A 17,100-nucleotide genomic window follows, 5' to 3' on the forward strand; every position below is an offset into this window, starting at 1 on the left:
TGATGATGGATGATGCATGCTCTTCATGTTCCTGAGTTGGAAACTTAGAGGTTTTGACGTTTCTGGGGAGGGTCAAGCCACGCAAATGACATACTTGAGGACTACAGCTGCAACAAATGTAGAATGTGGGGACTGAATTCATGAACTTTTTTTTGAAAAACAAGGAAGGTAAGCAGACTCTTCCATTTAGAGAATACAGAGGAGCTACAGAGTTTTTTTTTTCTTGAAGCCATATTAATATCTGCATTTCTTTGTCTTATTACCCAAACCTCAAAGCTGTACTTGAGCATTACCTGTCAGAAAGGTAAAAGTAACATTTGAGATGTTCTAGAACAAGGCAGAAAAAAACACAAGAACACATTCCTTCCTTGTATTCAGTTTCGAGGTTCTTGCTGTGTCAGTTTGTCTTGTTTAGCAAAATGAAGAGGTAATGATACCAATAAGTGATTTCTTTTTCTTCTTGTCATCCACCTTCTTTATAAAGCGAGTATTCGTAAGAGAAATGTCTCCCCAGTTCCCTATTAAATTGTAAAGCATATATGGTCTAGTGAGAGAAGCCAACTACAGAGTCTGAGACAGTGGATCATCCCTTAACTAATTCTTTGGTGTAAGAAGGTGGTAATGGCAGAAAAGGTCCCTTTGAAACTCAGTAAATGAAATATCAGGGAGTAATTGCACAGTCACCCTGGTGTTAATTCAGACTCCAACTCTCATTTGGTCTGCTTTGGCTCCCACAGTGTTTCTCTTCATTCATTGGCTGCCACTGTGATGCTACCCTACCCCACTCTGATGTCCTGGACACTTTCCTTTTTCTGTGGCCTCTGCCACCATGTCTGTCCCCAGTCACTCTACTAAAATTCCAGTCCAAGCTGTTTCTCTCTCCTATAATTCAGGCTCTTGGGGCCTAGTTTTTTGGCTCTGTCCTGACTGCAGCATCAAACATAATGTGGTTTAGCGTGTACCCAACCCCGATGAATTAATATTCAGGCGGGTTAGTGAGTGGAGGCCAAAGCCAAATCAGACAACCAACAGGAGCCAAATACATACTGGAAAACCAACATAGTGGATGCCGAAGGATGGAAGGGGTTCCACAGGGAATCATAGTCCTCGACCCCCAGGAGGCAGTGCTTGTTGGTTAGGATTTTCTTGGTGCAGGGAAATATGGACACAGCATCAAAGCACTTAGTAGGAGTGGGGACCCTTAAACACTGTGTAGAGGGCTTAGTGGAGCTGAGCCTGGGAAGGGAGATTGGGTCAGAGCAGGTGTCCTGGAATGGCTTGTTTGGTAGAGTTCAGATGACTGTCTATTGCAGGGGATGAGCTGTTGGGTCTGGCTGGCTTCAACCATTAATCATTGCCTGAACTTAAGCAAGCCCCTGGGTCTTTTTCTTCATCTGCAATGTGACAAGATAACTCTCGTTGTAAAGAGATTGAAAGGGAAAGGGAGTTTGGCTGTGAAATAAGTAAGGATGCCTTTTGATCAGCTGCTTCCTGACTGAGTATTGCTTGCCATAGGCAATGGGTGGATGCATAGATGGATGGATGCATGTCTTGCTGGAGGCACGGATGTTGGATTCATGGATGCATGGATGGATGCATGGCTGGATGGCTGGATGCATGCTGGCTGGATGCATAAATGGATGGATGGATGCATGCATAGATGGATGGATGCATGGCTTGCTGGATGCATGCTGGATGGATGCATAGATGGATGGATGAATAGATGGATGTATAGATGGATGGATGCATGGATGTTGGATGCATGGATGGATAGATGGATGCATAGATGGATGTATGGCTTGCTGGATGCATGGATGGATGGATGCATGGATGGATGATGCATAGATGGATGGATGCATGGGTGGGTGCATGCATGGATGCTAATATGATATATGGATGTGAAAGCTGTTCAGACACAAAATAAAAACTGAGGGTATAGGAATGAGCAAGTCAATTTTGTTCCTTGTCCAGAACTCTCAAAAGAGTTTGGACTGGAGAAGCTTACAACCTTACCACTTTTAAATACACTGTTATAATGTTATTTGTTGAGAATTTCATACATTGATACAGTATATTTCAGTATATCCACTTGAATAATCCCTTGAATACAGAGAAGCCTACTCATGAGTGAGGGGCCACCACTGCAGTATGGTCCACTCACTAGGGACCATACCCCTAAACAAAACCCTCCCCGAGCAGTTCTCAAGTGACAGAATCTTCTCAGCTGCAGGCAGGGGCTTCAGTGCCCTACCACATCTGTGCGGGAATGTTGAGTGGTTTGCTCTTCTGCTGGACACCAACTGCACTGAGTTTGTAAGTTCAACGACCATATCATGAGAATATGTCATTGTTTTGATCCAACTCCTTCCGACCTTTGGCTCTTAAACTCTTTCCACCTCTTTTCTTTCCAATATTCCCTGAGCCTTGAGGGAACTTGATACGGTGGGAGCTTCTGTGGCTGAGCTCTCCACAGAGAGTTCATTCTCAATACTCGGACTAGTTACGAATGTGTATTAACTACCATCCACTGTATGAAGATGCTCCCCCAATGACCACTGAGAGCTGTGTTAATCTTTGAGCTTGTAACTGGTATAGTTGGATACTATATATCCATTTAAGAAAATAGTAGTTATGGTTCACTCCCAGGGCTTATGAGCCTCTCTGCCATGGTTTCCTGTCCAGATTTACAATGCCAGGCAAAAGTTTCCTCTTGTAGTGCAGACCTTGAATCCACCCAGAAAATGATTGGTGATCCTCAATGCATTCCTGCCATTTATGGAGCACCCATGAGTACATCTTGCCAGGGCTTTTGTTATGTAGCCCTGAGTAGTCACAGTGGAGTGAGAATAGTCTGCATAGCAACTTCTAGCATCATAAAGCTAGCAGGGGTGGAAGCTTCCTGCTAAGTACTGTGCAGGCAGGTCTGTGTGATTTCTTCAAGTTCTTTGACCTACTTGTGTGGTGTCATCAGCTATAGGATCTTACCATCACATTCTGATGGGTAGCCCTGAGCAATGAGAATTGACAACTCTGGTATCATCTCTGTGACATCCTCGACCAACAACTTGAGAGCAAGGTGTCCTACATCTAGCTCTGGACTTTTTGAGAACTTGTAGCCAATGGAAGGAGAATTACTCACCTTGTAACATTCATTGTAAGTTGGCAAGTAGCTTTTCATATGGCTTTTGTATTTTAATGTTCATGGACGTTTTACCTACTTGTATGTCTGTGTGAGGCTGTCAGAAGTCCTGCAACTGAAGTTACAAGCAGGGGTGAGTTACCATGGGCGAGTAGGTGCTGGGAATTGAACCCAGGACCTCTGGAAGATCAGCCTGTGCCCTAACTGTCCGTCTCTCTGGCCCTTCATATGGCTTTTTCAAATATCCTTAGTGTTAGTTAGTTCTTCTTCATCCTCTTCCCTGCAATCCTAAAGATTTTAAACCAGTGTTTCATTTATGCATTATTTAACTATTGATCTAAATTGGTAGAAAAGATTAAAAAAAACACATGGTTTACAAATTTTTATTTGTAATTTGAAGAGGGGATTCTAAAGGCGATTATGTTCAAAACCAACATGGGGAAATCCTCAAAAGGGTCTGGCCTCCGCCTCCTTTTTAGAACACCTTACCTGTGTTCTGATTTTCTTCTTTTGTTTATTTCTTTGCTTAAGGGTGTCTGCAATTTCTTTTTGTCCACAGGTGAACACGTTCCCGGCCGTTCTGGCATCCGAAGAATGTGATTCCTATGCCCTCTTTCTCTATCCTCCCAATGGTCTTCAGTTTTTGGAACTCACCCCAAAGAATCCTACAGTGTCCAGCCGCAGCTTCCTGCTAAGGTGGGATTCTGCCAAGGGGAAGCAGATGATGTGAAGAGAAAAGCCCTGTATTTCAGCCTGACTAACAGTGAGCAGTCGGTGAAGAATCTCTACCAGTGAATAATGTGGAGTGTGTGACTGTGCTATGCACTGGAAGGACATTTAGGAGGGACACTATCTCTAGTGGCCAGAAACCATTTGATAATAACCTCTGGTGGGTTCTAAGAAAGGCGCTGGTTGAAAACCAAGAGCTAAGCTGGACCTCTGGAGCTTCAGGCTGTCCAAGATTTAAAAGATTCTTTCTTTATCCTGCACTATCTGTCAGGCATAGAAACCAGAAACAGCAGTGATTATATGTTTTTGCAGAACTACTGGGGCTTGCTGTGAAAATATTGTTCTTGGGGTTACATAAAAATATCCAGTCATAACTAACTGCCTCAGTGGATGCTTTTCTGGAGAGGAGGCATCATGATTCAGTCTTTCAAACAGGTATTGTTAAGGATTAAATTATGAGTTCTATAATGGAGGGGGGAGGTAGATGAGGCTTTTAGTTGTCTCAGCGTTCTCCTGGCACCATCACCAGAAATCATGCTGACTGGTTTACTCACAGCGTTACCAGAGACAAATCCATTTCTTAGTCTCCCCAGTGGGTTATTTTGCTAGTGCTGCAATAGGCTATTCCGCAGGTATCTGTCCAATTGGTGCTCCTAAGAGACTATAGACTTCAGGTGGGCTCTTTTGTCTTTGTATTTTGCAATACTATCTTAGCCCACAGTAGTTACTTTGTGGCTTCCCATAGTTGCTTCTCAGTCAAACTAGATCATGGGCAGATAGAGTGACAGAGCAAAAATTTGCCGATCACTTTATCTGCAGAGCATTGTGATAAAACCCTTGCAGATATTATCTTAATTAAAACTCTCTCAACTTATAGGCGGTAAGTATAACTATCTTCCCAGTTTTACCAATAGTCTTACCGAAATTATGAAAGGTGCTTATGTCAGAGTCAAATGACCGAGCCATAGTCAATACACCTCTGACGTATGGATACAGGGGTGATCTCTTATGCAGAGTAGATAGGGTGTTTCTTACTTGGATTTCATGTTACCTGGTTGTGTGTATTTTGGTTCATTTTATCAGTCACTCCGGTTACAGCTCACTCTGCCCCTCTCCTGCAATTTTGATATTTCTGGAAAGCATCAAAGGAGACAATGAAGAACCAGAGTGAATGGATGACAGTGTTTGTGTGTGTGTGTGTGTGTGTGTGTTAGCGAGCGTGCGAGTGTGTCCATGGGCGTGCATGTGTGTGTGAGCACCTGTATGAAGGCCTTTATGGCTCTAGTAGGGAAACACAACTTTCTCCTCACATGCTTTTTGCATACACATGAACAAGCACAGACACACGGGCACACACATACACACGCACAGCAACTTCTCATGGCTATGCAGGTACCAATTCTCATTCTAATACTCTGTGATTCTTGGTCCTTCCCAGATTCTGTTGGTGTCCAGGGGCTTTGCCTTTAAAAATCATAGTATTTCAAGCACTCAGCCTTATTTCCAAGGGTTCTACATACGAGTGTCCCCTCCTGTTCTGTGATCCATACCGGGTCTTGGTCTCCATCTCACCCTAGTCTGTGTAGTCTAGACTCTAGAACAGACTTAGCAGTTGGCCTCTATCCTTTCTCCTCTAACCTCTTACCCTCTAGCTTAAAGACTCTCTCTCCCCAGGTTGTACCTAGAGTCCCTTGGAAGGAGGGCTGAGTGCTTGAAATACTACAATTTTTAAGACACAGGCGTGTGCCAGAAAGGAGCAGTGTGAGACATGACCAGAGTGATTGACAAATTTGGTGTGCCTCATGCTTAATAAAATGAGACAAACTACAGACAATAAAATAACATAAAATGCAAGTCAGAATTATCCTACCACTACTCTGAGTGACAGCGCTGCTACCTCCCCTTTCAGCGTGGGCTTTGCCTCCCATTCAGTGTTTCCATACTTAACACTGTCTCCTAGGCTTCTTTCCTCCAGATTCTGTCAGTATCGTTGTCTTAAGGGTTGAAACATTGCATCACACATGCCCAGCATTGAGGACAACATTTGTAAACTAAAGTAGCTCAGGATCATGGTCCTAGCTCCCTCTGGATGCTTTGCTGTACCCCTCCAAGTAGAAGAACATTTTCCTAGTCCTGGAATGTCTTCCTCCAACAAAGGTCATACATTATTCATATTTGCAGGCCTCTTCTGAAACATATGCATATTCAGGCAGGGAAGAGAGTAGTTCCTGGGAAGGGATTAGTCACAGGCAGGCCAGCATGGCTGTTCTGTTTGTGATACAGTTTTTCTTTCTAGGAGACAAATTCTATCTGTGAGCATTCATAAAGGACCTCAGTGTGGAGGGTAAATTAACTGTTTAGATTCCCACCAGGCACTGTGGCAAACGCCAGGATATTGATTTATGTCTCATTAGAAGGCATTTATTTAGATCCACTCTTGCATGATTTGTATTTTCTTATTCTTTGAAGCTTTGAAGCTGTCCACTTCCAAACTCAAGAGGTTTCCCAGCTGCAATACCCTGCTGTGGGATGGGCTGGGGCTCCAGAGTCTCTTCTTACTGATTGGGTTCAGTTTTTAAAATTACATTACTGTGTGGGAGTTGGGGGTTGGAGGCAGCTGGTGGGGAGGTGTCTGGGTCGGAATCCAGTTTGTCAGAGTTTGTGCTCTCCCCCTACCACGTGGATTCTGGGTATAGCTCTAAGCTCTTGTAGGTAAGTGGCTTTCCCCGCTAAGTCATTTTTTCAGCCTGGAGTTTTGTCTTCTGTGGTGTGTTTTATTTGCAACCCTAATTTCTATAAGCACCAACTGAGGGCAAGAGTTGAAGCTCTGCTGGTAGGACATTGCCTTGCAGACACAAAGCCCAGAGTTTTGACCTTGGTGCCACACAAACAGGGTTTAGTATCACTCCTGGTATCCCAGTGTTTGGGAGGTGCAGGCAGGAGGAATAGAAGCTCAAGGTTATCATCAGCTACATGATACTGTGTCTCAAAAAATGAAAAGAAACCTTAGCAATTGAATATAACAAATCACAGAAGGGACGAACACTGATCTGATTGGGTAGGAGAGGGTTTATTTGGTTTACTGTCCTGGGTCACACAGTGCATTAGGGGAGCCAAGGCAGGAACTAAAGCAAGACAGGAACCTAGAAGGAGGTAGGAACTGGAGCGGAAGCCATGGAGGAACATTATTATTGGCTTGGTTCCTCTGTCTTACTCAGCTGGATTTCTTACACAACCAGAGATGGTACCCTAGGGTGGTATCACCCATAGTGAACTGCTCTTCCAAGAAGACGCCCCTCCCCCAGACTTGCCTTCAGGCCTGTGTGATTGAGGCAATCTCTTCTCAGGTCTGCATCAAGGTGACGAAATCTAGCCAGTGCAGCAGAGTATCATGAATACACTTGGGTACAGGTAGTGGCTACTGGACAGTGCACAGAATGAGAGAGAGATAGAGAACTGAAGAAAACCTCAACTCTCTTCATTATTGCAGTAGAAACCTAGACTAGAATGATGAATACTTGCCCCAGTGAACAAAGATCTTGTTATATGATTCAGTGAATCTTAATACCTCTTTTTAGCCATTCCCTCTTATTCTTGATTGTTGATTCTTGAGGAAATTACAGATTCTGGGATAATTTGAGCTTTGGTATTTTGTGCAAACACAGGATTGATATCATTGGCTAGGTCCCGTTTTCCAGAGTCATTTTTTTCTCCATCTTTATTAAATTGGGTATTTTTTATTTACATTTCAATTGTTATTCCCTTTCCTGGTTTCCAGGCCAACATCCCCCTAACACCTTTCCCCTCCCACTCTATATGGGTGTTCCCCTCCCCATCCTCCCCCCATTACCGCCCTCCCCCCAACAATCTCGTTCACTGGAGGTTCCCTCTTGGCAGGATGAAGGGCTTCCCCTTCCACTGGTGCCCTTACTAGACTATTCATTGTTACCTATGCGGTTGGAGCCCAGGGTCAGTCTTTGGGTAGTGACTTAGCCACCTGAAGCTCTGATTGGTTGGCATTGTTGTTCATATGGGGTTTCAAACCCCTTCAAGCTCTTTCAGTCCTTTCTCTGATTCCTTCAATCGGGTGGTCCCGTTCTCGGTTCAGTGGTTTGCTGCTGGCGTTCGCCTATGCATTTGCCATATTCTGGCTGTGTCTCTGAGGAGAGATCTACATCCAGTTCCTGTCAGCCTGAACTTCTTTGTTTCATCCATCTTATCTAGTTCGGTGGGTGTATATATATGGGCCACATGTGGGGCAGGCTCTGAATGGACGTTCCTTCATTCTTCCAGAGACTTCCTAACCCGAGCTTTCTCTTAGGGTTAGGAGTCATCTTACACATGGCTGTCCTCTTCACAGCAAGCGTTCATTGACACTGAGATAGCAGGTGACTGAGCTGGCAAGAGTAGTGCCACATCCCAGCAGAAGATCTTAAGTTTCAGGATAGCTGGGACTATCTGGTGAGACTCCTCTAAGAAAAGAGATTCTTGGGAACTAACAGGGTTTCATGGCCTACTCTACAGAGAAAATGAAGATCTGTTCCCAAATACTGAGCCTCATTTTGATTAATACATTTGTATCTTACCTATGTTGAACTTTTGCTCAAAAATTGTTTTAGACTTGGTCATTAAAAAGTACTGATAGATCTATCATCCTCTGTCATTAATATATTAGTCCATGTGAATCAGATTACACAGAGATGTTTGGAAGACAAAGTTTCGTGGTAGCATGAAATTCTTGCCGGGGCTTTGCCAACTTTTGGCTGTATGATCTGAAGATTAGCTAACCTCTCAAAACCAACTTTTTCCTCACTAAGAACTAGCACAGCTACCACCCCTATCTTGCAGAGTACAGTGAAGACTGATAAGCACTGGTGTAGGCATGGCTTGTAGAAATCAGTACTATTTAAGTGTTTTAGGAATTTTAAGCTTAAGTAAGCTTGAGTCTGATTTAAGTTTTCATTCACGTCGAGAAAGCATAAAATATTCTTGCATTCCATGTTTGCTCTCAAGACAGCCAGGTTTTTGACAGAATATTTGATTTGGGCTTCTGGAGCAGATATATAACCTGATGGCTTAGTGTTCCATACACAATGCCAGACAAAAGGCAGCTTATAACAAAGTTCCTGTACGGTATTTATCTCAGTTACTTAGAAGCTTTGCTTCTGTTTGGCATAGCATGGAAAGTTTGACTTTGATCGTTAAAGTCTTTTGATTTCAATATGAATTCTGAAGGAGGATGAATGGACTGGTTACAATCCACTCTTTCCTCTGTTCTTAGACTAAGCAACCCGGGGATTCCTGGGGCGTCGGCTTTTCACATCAGCAGCAGGCTGGCCCTGGACAATGTCTGGCCAGCCACGGTCAGAGGTGACCATTCCACAGCCTGCTCCTCAGCGCTGGAGCACTCCTTCAACCATGCTGCAGCCCTGGAGATCTGTATTGAGGACAGTTGCAATTATCACAAGGAGATTGGAGAGGATGTAGAATACCCACCAATTGAACCGGGGAAGGCCCTGGAAGACCACAGCAGAATCGATGTATTTATGTGTCTTTCAAATCAAAGGCTAATTCGAGCTTTGTGGATGTTGGCACCACGTCTCCAGATTCTGATCACGCTTCTCCTTTGCCACACCCAGCACCTGGTAACTGGCCATCCTACCGGGAAACAGAATTGACTTCTTGTTCCATCAAATCAAACAGGGGCCACCTGTGGGAGAGGTAGAGGTCCTGGATTTCAAGGACCCAGCATTGCTTTTGGAACCAGTGGGCACCAGAACCCCAGCTCCTCCACAGGCAGATGCAGCTTTCCTAACTCCAGGCAGGAAAGACCTTGGGAACAGAAACACGAGGTCCTATCCAGAGGTATGGCCATGCTTTCACAGCCAGATGTTCCGGTCGCTCCTTTGGAAGGAGAAATCCTTCCTAATTACCCCGATTCTGGTACATGCCACCCCTGAGTAGAGGGAGGTATGTGGTAGGACTGGAGGACTACGTGGGTTCTAAAGCTCAAGGCAAGTGCATTGAAAAACTGGGCATTTGAGGTTTTGTTTAAAGAAAATATAGCAGAGTTGACAAACTTGATATGGTAATTCACCTGGGCCCATCCCTGTACCGGGCAGGCTGGGGAAGGCTGGGGCAGGCTGAGACAGAAAGATTGTCTTGGTTCAAGAGTAGCCTGGGCCATATAGAGAATTCTAGGCCAGCCTGGATTATACAGCCAGCTCTCCTCCCAAGTGTAATGAAAAATTTCGGTTTGCAAGTTCAGAGAAGGTGAGGCTTCATAGGCATTGCAGGATGGAGGGTACAGCCATTTAGCTTTGACTGTGGTAGTTAGCTGTGCAGGCTTAGGCAAACATGCTGAAGAGCCTTAGGGAGAGAACATGGTATAGACACCTGTGTCTGCTATTAGTTCTGGTTCTTGTCCCCATAGCTGTGGCCTTCACCTCCCCTGAACCACCTTAACCTGGTTCTGTGACTCACTAGCACTAAAGGTAGCAGGAAGAAGGCAGGGGAATGCCCAGAGGGAACAACTTTTCATCCACCCTGATGGACTGGGAAACTGGTCCTAGATTCATCCTCCCCCACACCTATCTCCTGCTCTCCCTGCTCAATGATCTCTGCCAGGAGGACTTGTCAGAGGTCACACCTCTCTCCACAGCATTTCAACTTCACAGTTTTTCTGTCCGTGTATTGACAAAAACATTAACCTAGCAAAGAGGACCTTCTGGTTCTGCTGGGACATTTTCTGCAGGGTCAGGATTTGTTTAGAGAAATAGTTCAGGAGGGAAGAAAACACTTTGTGTTTAACAGAGTATAGAGTAATAGTTAGGGTAGGACCGTTGTTGTCAAGTTTGAATCTTGGCTATGCTAAGGCAACTTATTTCACCCTCAGGTCTCTGATTTTCATTTATAAACGTATTGCCAGGAATTGTTGTTAGTATATGTTATGTTTTGAGTGCCTGCATTAGTCTGTTCCTCAGAAGACAATTAAGACCATCATTACTAATCTTTAGAGGATTTAAAACATAGCAAACTGGAGGATGGGGGGGAGGAGTGAACAGCTGGGTTGGAAAACAGAGAAACTGAAAACAGAAAGTCTCATTAAAAAGCTTTTGCCTCCTGGCTCCTTTTCTGCTTGATGAAGTTTGATGAGCATTTGTTTTTGTTAAAGCCAAAGGCATGGATTTCTTTTAAAAGTTCTAGAACTTTCAAATTCTTCTAACAATCTCCTAAAATATTCAGTGTGAGTTCTTTCTATCTAAAGAGATTTAAAGGCACGAATCAAAAGTTTCCTCAAAGGGATTTTGTGTTACAGATGTGTTTTTGAGTGGCCTTTTGTTGGGGGTTGTATTTTCCTGGCCCAGGAAGAGCACACAGTTATTGGAAAGTGGGTGTATGCACAGTTGTCTGAAACCTGAGGAGTGGGCTATGGCCCAGCACAAAACTGTAAACTGATCTAAAACCTTCAGAGAGTTTTCTTTTGCAATCGGTCATGGTTCTTGAAGTGTGAACTTTGTAGATGATAATGTGTCACAGTGTCAAAGGTTGTACGTGGCTGTTTAAGAGCTCAGAAAGGCCTGAAATGGAACCAGTCACTGGGAACTGAGGATAACAGCATAACCCAGAGGGACATGATCTGTGGTATTTAATCAGCTGCCAAATGTAGTCAATGCTGACATCTAAATGCTAGAATGCTTATGAAAAAGACATTCAGGGGGAGATTGTCCAACTGGAAGCTTTTAAGTCTTAGAGGAGAAAAATACTTTTAAATTTTATTTAAAAAAATTTATGTGTGTTCATGTGTACAAGTTCATGTGTGGGAAAGCCTAGCCCTTAAGAAAGAATGTTTGGTGAGCTGTGTGAAGCATAGAAACATGTAATTGTTATTATTTATGTTCAGAGGAAACACTGCTGTCCCAGAGGTTTATCCAGCAGCTGTGGGCTTACTCTGGGCAGCTGTTGACATGGGGCTGAGACCTTCTAGTACCAGCTCAAGGTACGAAATGCGCGGCTTCTGGTCGTGGATGGACTTGAGTTCCCCCGCAGCTCTGTTGTGTAGTTTGAAGACAGATGCTGTTTGAACCTTATTTTCTGAATAGAGAGCACCCTTCTCAGTACGTTTTAACTTCCCCTTTAAGCATATAGGATTTGGTTTCCTGAGTCAGGGAATTAGGATTTTGTTAAAGGCTCAGAAAATTTCTCTTCTTTTTAGTATTGTTTTCATTAGTGTGTGTGTATGTGTGTGTGTGTCTGTCTGTCTGTCTGTGTCTGTGTCTGTGTTTGTGTGTCTGTCTGTGCATGCCTGCCTGCCTGCCTGTGCATATGTATATGTGTTGTATCTGCCCCATAGGAATAGGAATAGGAGAGGTGCTCTGAAGTGGCCCCAGGGCAGCTTATGCAGCATGATGGTATGGACAGGTTCCATGCTGCCACCCTGAGCAGTGTTTCTTTGTCCTGAGAGCTGGCTGCAGCCCTGCTCATATTGGGAGCTTTCAATTCCAGGCTGCAGTGGGTTTTTGGTTGTCTCAGCAGAGAGTATCTGCATTCTCACTGCCAGGGAGGTAGACTCCATTTGCAGAGAGAGAGATTCATGGGGAAAGACTGCAGTGCATTTGTTAGTCTCAGTAGATTGAGCAGCTGTGAACTTTCCCTTCACTAAGGCCATCCCTAACTCAAGCCTCGGGAACTGTTCCCGACTCTGGACTGAGGTCACCCTCCCTGTTGCCTGCCCTGATCCTCAGATTCCACCTTGTTCCAGGCAGCTACACAAACAGACCAGTTCTTTGAGTCTGGGGCAGGGATTTTGTTGCAGCTTTCAACCTAGTGTAGCAAGCACTGCTGAGGTGCTGGGGTCCTCGCAGCTGGGAGAACTGAAGTAGAGGAGGAAGGTGCGGCCCAAGGTCGCAAGCTCTGGGCCAGGGTGTGGTGGTCCCACAGTTAGCCATTTCTGAGCACCATCTCCACTGCTGTTTCTCACCCCCTGGCTTTTGACACACGCAGGCTGCTTCTGACATTCCCATAGCAATGCAGGATGGGGAGGGTTCTGTGGGCAACAAGTAGAAACACCACCCAATCCGGATCAGGCGACCCAAGGGTGTCTGTTAGCCCCGCCTCTGCCCTCTCCCCCATGTCCCACCCCAAGACTGCTGCCAAGCTGCTCAAGTGGTTCTAGCTGTTGGTGGGGTCCTGCAGCTGTGATAGGCTCTTACTCTCCGGCCCCTCCTCCCCACCCACCTCTCAGGCCCTCCTGGGATAGCTGTCCTCCTCTGGGGCCCTGCACTTGCTCCCAGCCATGGTGGCTAGGCTCACTGCTCTCCTCCTTTACCTCATTTTCTCCTTGGCCATCCTGGTCCAGACAGGTAAGGTGAATAAGGGCTGGGGCACCCGAGTACCCCACCCTAGTGCCAGGGGGTCGCTCTGTGCATGAGCGACTTTGTCTTTACCTGGCTGGCCTGAGGTGTGGCGTCGGGGTAGGAATAGGGAGACCTGGCTGCTCTGGGCCTAGGGGTGAGGGTCTAAGATTTTCTGGAACTGAACCAACTCTGAATTGAAGATGAGGGATGGGACCTTCTTAGGGTTCGTATGAAAACACTAGGATGTTAAAATCCTAGCCAAGTATTAGTGATAACAGCTGTCCCCAGTAGTGTACCTTGGGAAAAACCTTGGAAAAAGCAGTCATTTTGAAAATTGACCTTGAGGACACCTGCAGCAAAAGCATCTGGAGAGCATCCCAGGAGACTCTCTGGCCACTTTCATTGGGAACTTGGAGGGTTAGTAGAGAGACAAAGGGAAATTAGGGTGGGGGCGACTTGGACCTCTTAACAGCATCCTACGTGCTTTTGGTGTCTGTCCCTACACTTCTAGAGACTCTGGTCATATTTTGTGGAGGAGGTGGACACAGAAATTGTGCTGATTCAAGGGAACACGTTTCTTTCACCTTGTGCAACTCAATTTGTAGACCAGGCCTAAGTGGCTTTTGCAGTTCTCTGGTGGAACTTTTGGGATCACTTAAGTATACAATCATATGGTCTGCAAATCGTGATATTTTAACTTCTTCCTTTCCAATCTGTATCCCTTGGATCTCCTTTTGTTGTCTGATTGCTCTGGAACTATATTGAACTCTCAAGAACTATATTGAATAAGTAGGGAGAGAGTGGGCAGCCTTATCTAGTCCCCGATTTTAGTGGGATTGCTTCAAGTTGCTCTCCATTTAGTTTAATACTAGCTACTAGTTTGCTGTATATGGCTTTTACTATCTTTAGGTATGGGCCTTGAATTCCTGTTCTTTCCAGGAACTTTATCACGAAGGGGTGTTGTATTTTGTCAAAGTCTTTCTCAGTCTCTAATGAAATGATCATGTGGTTTTTATCTTTCAGTTTGTTTATATAGTGGATTACATCGATGGTTTTCTGTGTGTTAAACCATCCCTGCATCCCTGGGATGAAGCCTACTTGATGATGATGGGTGATTGTTTTGATATGCTCCTGTATTCGGTTTGCAAGAATTTTATTGAGCATTTTCTGTTGATATTCATAAGGGAAATTGGTCTGAAGTTCTCTTTCTTTGTTGGGTCTTTGTATGGTTTAGGAATAAGAGTAATTGTGGCTTCATAGAAGGAATTCGGGAGTACTCCACCTGTTTCAATTTCATGGAATAGTTTGGATAGTATTGGTATGAGGTCTTCTATGAAGGTCTGATAGAATTCTGCACTGAACCAATCTGGACCTGGGCTCATTTTGGTTGGGAGACTTGTAATGACTGCTTCAGATTCAATGCAATCCCCATCAAAATTCCAAGCCAATTCTTCATAGAGTTAGACAGAACAACTTGCAAATTCATCCGGAATAACAAAAAAGCCCAGGGTAGCTAAAACTATCCTCAACAATAAAAAGACTTCCGGGGAAATCATTATCCCTGAACTCAAGCAGTATTACAGAGCAATAGTGATAAAAACTGTATGGTATTGGTATAGAGACAAATAGACCAGTAGAATAGAATTGAAGACCCAGAAATGAACCCACACACCTATGTACACTTAATTTTTGACAAAGGAACCAAAGAAAAAAGATAGCATTTTCAGGAAATGGTGCTGGTTCAAATGGAGGTAAGCATGTAGAAGAATGCAGATCTATCCATTCTTATCACTTTGTACAAAGCTTAAGTCCAAGTGGATCAAGGACCTCCACATCAAACCAGATACACTCAAACTTATAGAAGAAGTGGGGAAAAACCTCGAACACATAGGCACTGGAGAAAATTTCCTGAAGAAAACACCAATAACTTATGCTCTAAGATCAAGGATCAACAAATGGGGCCTCATAAACCTGCAAAGCTTCTATAAGGCAAAGAACACAGTTGTAAGGACAAAATGGCAACCAACAGATTGGGAAAAGATCTCAGACTCAGGAAACCCCAACTATGTTGTGGCATTGGCGCGACCTTGTGTCCCAGCTCAGGGCTGGTGTGGTACCTCTGGTTGCCTAGGTGTGCTTGGGGCTTGGGCAGGGAGCCTCTCAGTTAGGTCTCTGTACACCCTTTAGACTCATGCTTAATTTCCACCCTGAAGCAGCTTTAGAGTGAAGCCCTAGTTGTTAATATTCAGTGGATGGGGGTGGATTTCCATATCGGGTTACTTTGGTTCTAAGCCAGACATGGGTTTGTCAATTTGTTACTAAAATTTCCAACCCTAATAGCCCATGTAAAAGTTACACAATCCAAATATTTTAATCATAAGTTATATGCCTAGATTGGGCATATCTAATATAATACTAACTTATTTCCCAATTCTAAGACGCCTTATTACTTCTGGTTTCTCCCAGCCACATGATTCTGGTACATAGTGGCTTCCTTCTCTCCTCTTCCTTCATTCTTTTTCTCCTTCTACTTGCCACTGCCTCCTGAGACTCCAGTCCCACCTTTCCTATCCAGTACCCAATCATAGGCTCTAACCTTTTATTGACCTATTTAAGTGGAGAGAAGGTTCACATAGCATCACCTAAGTACATGATGCTCTGCTTGTGGGGTGGGGGCAACCCCTCTTGAGGAACCAATATGAACAATAATATACAAGCAGCATCAAGCCAAACCACTACAGTTTACTCGTAAGATCTCAGTTTTTAGTACAAATTCCAATAATGTTAGTTGTTTAAATGTGTGTCTTACTATATTTCTTACACAGCTGTTTTCCAAATGTGGGTTTGTCCGGTGTTCTGTACCAGCATAGAGCATTCATAGTTAACAGTGTATTTTCTTGCCACCAATACATGAATTTTTGTTGGATATGCTAATGAGTCATAATGGTTTTACACAGGAAAGCTAATTGTCAGAATTTTGTTTTGTTTTTGAGTCAGGGTTTTCTGTATAGCCCTGGCTGTCCTGGAACTCACTTTGTAGACCAGGCTGACTTCAGACTTCCAGAGATGTGCCTGCCCTCTGTCTCTCAATGCTAGGGTTTAAGTCCTGTGCCGAGCTTGATATTTTTCTTTGTCATATTCTCTCTCTCCCTCTCTCTCTCTTTTTTTTTGCCCCAGGCAATGGATTTTATTTGGTCACAGGGTCACAGGCCAGGTATGGCCCCAGCCTTATTTGACCTTCTTCTTTGGGGCTCAGGTTGTTGGAGTGGCCGAACTTCTTGTACCAGTTGACTACACTGTGTGCAGGCATGAGTAGTACTTGTGGCAGATCATCTTGTCACAATTGTAATTCTGGACAAGGTGACAAAGGGATGACTCAATGATGCCACTGTGCAGACGCAGCACCAGGTACAAGGTGGACTCTTTCTGGATGTTGTAGTTCAAGAGGGTGTGGCTATCCTCCAAATGTTTGCCAGCGAATATCAGCTCTGCTGGTCGGTGGGATGCCTTCCTTTTCTTGGATCATTATTGATGGTGTCTCTGGGCTCAATCTCAAGAGTAATGGTCTTTCCCATTCAGGTCTACATGAAGATCTGCATGTTGGCATCTGCTACTTGGCCACCTTGTTGACGAGAAAGAGTGGTTTGGGGTTTTTGGTTTTTTTTGTTTGTTTGTTTTGTTTCTTCTTTTTAATACTTAGATCATTTTGTTGACTTCTCGGTGTTTGTTGAGGGCTGTTATAATTTGCATTTTAAATATATTTACCTGGATCTTCAGTGCTTGCTCTGTCCTTTATCTTAACAGGCAGGTGTACTTTGATTTGGGACTGAATAGACTTTTTTTTAATTGTTTCCAGTCTGTGTTCTTCTTTCACTG

General features: G+C 44.2%; 2 long non-coding RNA genes and 1 pseudogene across 3 annotated transcripts in view; 2 read left to right on the forward strand and 1 right to left on the reverse strand.

Moving 5' to 3' along the window:
* LOC148006609 (uncharacterized) overlaps window positions 1-17,100 on the forward strand; it is a 2,902,548-nt pseudogene that overhangs the window by 729,176 nt on the left and 2,156,272 nt on the right.
* LOC148006614 (uncharacterized) overlaps window positions 1-17,100 on the reverse strand; it is a 50,685-nt gene that overhangs the window by 15,696 nt on the left and 17,889 nt on the right. The gene's annotated exons all lie outside the window — the stretch shown is intronic.
* The window catches only part of LOC108351603 (uncharacterized), a 32,007-nt gene that overhangs the window by 9,479 nt on the left and 5,428 nt on the right, over window positions 1-17,100 (forward strand). The window contains exons 3-4 of one of the 2 annotated variants that reach the window (XR_015673126.1): window positions 3,699-4,303; window positions 9,150-11,102. This is a non-coding gene — a long non-coding RNA (uncharacterized LOC108351603). Of the gene's footprint in view, window positions 1-3,698; window positions 4,304-9,149; window positions 11,103-17,100 lie in introns of those variants that run through there. The other variant, XR_015673119.1, reaches the window with a different exon arrangement.

This window comes from Rattus norvegicus, chromosome 2 (assembly GCF_021556685.1).
Source record: "Rattus norvegicus strain SHRSP/BbbUtx chromosome 2, alternate assembly SHRSP_T2T, whole genome shotgun sequence".
NCBI classification, from domain to species: Eukaryota; Metazoa; Chordata; class Mammalia; order Rodentia; family Muridae; genus Rattus; species Rattus norvegicus.